The sequence below is a fragment of the Rhagoletis zephyria genome, unplaced genomic scaffold (genome assembly GCF_001687245.7).
Source record: "Rhagoletis zephyria isolate East Lansing unplaced genomic scaffold, Rhagoletis_zephyria_1.1 Rzeph_scaffold_01196, whole genome shotgun sequence".
In the NCBI taxonomy this organism is placed as follows: Eukaryota; Metazoa; Arthropoda; class Insecta; order Diptera; family Tephritidae; genus Rhagoletis; species Rhagoletis zephyria.
Genome location: NW_016158280.1, coordinates 106998 through 112062, shown reverse-complemented (window position 1 = coordinate 112062; position 5065 = coordinate 106998).

Below are 5065 nucleotides of genomic sequence, written 5' to 3'. Positions count from 1 at the left end.
TGTACTAATTTTAGTTTAAAAATTTTACCGTTACCTTAATCCACCTAATATTCGTTTCAGATCATACATTTAGGGTCGGTTGTTCAATGTCTGGTTATCACTACTTGCCGGTTAAACATCATTATCGACGTTTTCGACATCGTGCATATAACATGTGATCGATAAAGCAGTCCTTGTATTTAACTAGAGCTTCTACCTCCAATTAGTGCTAATCAGATATTGAACAACCGGCTCTTAATCTGCACTTAAATGGCAAATATTAGTGGTATTCATCTAAACCGATAACTTTATCAAACATATATAATTAAGCACTCTGTTACATGAACGCACCAAATGGCATTTAAACTACAATCCACAATTAAACTTATGTGCCATTTAAATAGTGGTATTCGTCTAAACCGATAACTTTATCAAGCAGATATTCTTATAAATTAAGCACTCTGTTGCTTGAACGCCCCATACTGTCCTTTCGTTTACATTTGCGACAATAGTCATGTTTTCTTTGGTTATCGAGTCCAGTATCAGTAATTTTATACTATTAGCAAAGAACGTAGATAACAAGAATGGACAACTCGTTATAATTGTAGCAAAAGGGCGCAACAGGGGCATGCTTTCTCTTTCGTCCAAGCAAAAAACGTACTAAGGGCAAAAGAGAAGGCACGCCCCTGTTGCTCATTTTCGCTACAATTACGAATAATAACTAATATGATTTCACAGCATTTTTTTAATACTTCAAAGTATCTATTAACATAAATGCATTTTCCAATACAATCATCATACATTTTATTTTCGATAAAGTTTCGGGTTTTACTTTAAGGCATTCTAGTTTATTGTCATTGCAAAAGCTAAGTGCTATCAGAAAGAATTAAAGGGGCCATGTGAATTGTCGTTCCGAAGTTATGGCTGATACAAAATTCAACGCCTGTGTTATGCACTACGCCCCCTTTTACAAACTCATTTATATTAACATACCTTACTATAAGCACCTATGTACCATAGATATGCCTGCATACCAAATTTCAAGTTTATGTGACTTTTCAGAAGTTATGGCTAATTAAAAATTACACGCCTATGAGATGATCTACGCCCCCTTTTACAAACTCATTTATATTAACATACCTTACTATAAGCACCTATGTACCATAGATATGCCTGCATACCAAATTTCAAGTTTATGTGACTTTTCAGAAGTTATGGCTAATTAAAAATTACACGCCTATGAGATGATCTACGCCCCCTTTTACAAACTCATGTATAAACCTTACTATAAGCACCTACCATAGGTATGTCTTCTTCTTCTTCTAATTTGGCGCTGTAACCGCTTAAGCGATTTTGGCCGAGTTCAGCAAAGCACGCCAGTCGTTTGTCTTCTGTGCCAACTGACGCCAAGTGCGGCCAAGTCCTTCTCTACATAATCTTTCCATCGCAGTGGGGGCCTCCCTCTTCCTCTGGTACCACCAGTGGGTTCCGAGTTGAATACTTTCAGAGCCGGAGCGTCGGTGTCCATTCGAACGACATGGCCAAGCCAGCAGAGCCGCTGTATTTTAATTCGCTGCATTATGTCCATGTCGTTGTAAAGCTCATACAGCTCATCGTTCCATCGTCTGCGGTACTCGCCATCGCCAACGCGTAAAGGCCCGTAAATCTTGCGCAAAATCTTTCTCTCGAACACTCCAAGAGCCGCCTCATCGGATGTTGTCATTGTCCATGCTTCTGCGCCATATACCAGCACGGGCATGATGAGTGAGTGAGTGGGATTTCCATGCTGACATTATTATCGGTGTTAATGCTGGTTCCCAAGTAAACGAAATTTCTCAAAACAACAGTGACGTGGGTGCCAAGGTGCGAATGTGCTGACTGTTTGTTTGATGACAGGAGATACTTCGTCTTGTCCTCGTTTACCACCAGACCCATTCGCTTTGCTTCCTTATCCAACTTGGAAAAGGCAGAGCAGACTTCGTGGTGTTTGATACCGATGATATTGATATCATCGGCATAAGCCAGCAATTGCACGCTCTTGTTGTAGGTATGTCTGCATACCAAATTTCAAGTTCATGTGACTTATCGTTCCGAAGTTATGACTGATTAAAAATTCCACGCCTATGAAATGCGCCACGCCCCTTTTAAAAACTCATTTATGTATACCCTACTATAAGCACCTATGTACCATAGATATGTCTGCATACCAAGTTTCACGTTTATGTGACTTATGGTTCCGAAGTTATAGCTGATTAAAAATTTCACTCCTTTGGGATGTGCCACGCCCCCTTTTACAGACTCCTTTGTATATATACCTTACTAGTTCAATTTCAATTTCAATTTATTTATTTAAATGCACGTAGTCTTTTACAGTGCCATATTTCATAACAATTACATAAAAATACAATTTTGGTAGCTTAAAGAATATATGTATACTAATCAGTTGTTAAACGAGTTTTTGAACATTTCATATATTTTTCAGTTGAAGAAAGAAATAGTAAAGTGGGAAACAAAAATTTGTAATAAGATGGTACAGGATTTGGTCTGAAAAGAAAGAATACACAGCCGATTTGAAGCGCTTTGGACTAGTTTCCGATTTTAGTTTTCTTGGCAAAGAATTCCACAACTGTACGGCTCTAACAAAAAACATTCTTGATGTAACTGAATACTTAAAATAAGGTACGATAAGATTGCATGTGCGAGTTGACTGTGCAAACGTCAGTTTCGAAAATAGGTATTTCGGGCAACGGGTGTAGATTACTTTATATATGAATAACACCAAACGACGACCAAAGAATATAGATATGCTGCAGTCAAGAATATTTGTCGAAAACTCGGAGATGTGATCAAATTTACGCTTGAGATATATATTTCTAGCGGCATTGTTAAATAATAATTGATATTTTCCGAGGGATTCTTTATCGAGACAACCATATATTAACTCGTGGTACGATATTATTGGTACCAATAGCATTTTAACAAGCTTAAGTTTGACATCTTTGGGAATGAAGTACGCTGTTTTCCATAATTGCCTCAGTTCAGAATACATTCGTCTGACTGATGCCTTAACATGATCAATGCACGTTAGATTTTGATTCAGTGTAAACCCAAGTGTTTTAACAATCTTCTCATACTTCACAACACTCCCATTCAGCATGATTGGAGAAACATTATCAAGATTAGGGATTGTAGCCTGCGTTTTGGACGAATTGAGGTTAAGCCTGTTATTTTTCGATCACAGAGAAATAGCTTGTAAGTCCTCATTTATTCGGAAGACTAAGTTTTCTGTTAAGCCTAGAGGGGCAGAGAGGTATATTTGAGCGTCGTCAGCATAAAGATGAATTGCTACATTTTTGCAGCATTTTTCTAAGTCATTAATATATAAACTGAATAATACCGGACCAAGAATAGAGCCTTGCGGTACCCCCGATTTTACTGTTGTTAAGCTAGAGCGGTTATCCCTAGAAACAACCCTTTGATATCTATTAGTCAAACAGCTTTCCATTAGTTTCACTGCATCATTGCTGAATCCGAAATATGTGTGAAGCTTTCGAATGAGGATTCCATGGCAAACAGTGTCAAAAGCTTTCGAAAAATCCAATAAGGTGTTAGGTTGCCTTTATCGAAGGATGGTCGAACGTCCTCCATGACTGAGCATAGCGGTTGAGCAGCTATGTCCCCTGCGATTAGGGTGGCCAGATGCGCTGATTTAATCAGTACATATAAAAGTTACGTGGAGTTGTTCATATATTAAATAAATTCAAGTAGTATAAAATGAAAATATATTAAAGCCAATTTAAATATAATAAGGTTAATTTTCTGGTACCAACAGGTTTTTAAAATTCAAAAGGAGGCCACAACCCTACTGTTTAATATCTCGCTAGAGCGTTGCCACTTTTGCAAAGCTCTTTATTTCATGAATTCGCGACATATGCATAAACGGGATCACATTTGAATTCATAAAATGAAGAATTCATGAATTCTGTCGCACAAACGTAGTAATAGGTATGTGCAACCAACAATGCATATGTATTGCCAGGGAATTACAAACACTACTATTTAATGCGTAATCCGCACCTAAGCGCCCAGGATAATAGTGACGCACTTATTATGGCACTGACACAGCTTCAGGTACCTGAGTTCTGTACTAATGACCCTGAGATCTGGTTTATTCACATCGAAGCGCATTTCGCCACACGAAATGATAACATCATTAGGCAGTGTGTCACGAAGCCTGAAGTTCTTAGAGAGGTATCAGACATCCTCAGGGCGCCAAGACCACAGGATAAGCCTTACTATTTGAAAACGAACCTTGTCAAACGCTTCAATGACTCAATTGATCGCCAGTAGTATAAACTGCTGACAGAGCTTGAACTTGGGATCCAGAAGCCTAGCTAACTTCTCAGAAAGATGACACTCCCCGGTACGAGGGAGTCGGAAAAACTTCTTTGCGGCTGATGGTTAGTTCTGCAGGCCCTATCAATTGGTGCTCTTCAGTCTAAGCTAATTGCAACCTGGATGCCAGAAACTCTATTTATCGACGAGTTGGTAGCCCCAAGAAATCCATCGATACCCTCAGAAAATCATTTTCCGAATTTTTGAATAAGCTCAACGAAAGTGGCAAGATGCCCATGAGTTTACCGATTGTACCACAACAGGTTTAGTGAGATAGCCCAGTGATGCTTCCAACTCTGCAGCTTCAGGCCCTCCGCGAAGCTGGGAAATTAGTTGAGCTCCACCTATATGTTCACGACAAGTCTTCGTATCTACAGTTACTCGTTGACTCTGGCTCCGTCGTATCTGCATTACCGCCTTTGTCAAACAAAACTGGAATCCTCAGACTTCAAACTCTACGCAGCAAAATTCACTAGTTACTCTCAATCTTAATCATCGCCGACCGTTCACCTGGACCTTCATCATCGCCAACGTTCAGTCCGCGAATTTATCGTTAATTACGGTCTGCTGATAATCTTCGGGAAGCATGGACCCACTCACGCCACTTTCAACATGTGGAGAACTTGTGGGCACCAACCATTGGAGACTTTAAACGACTCAACACGCAGACCGTTTCCGATTGCTACACTGT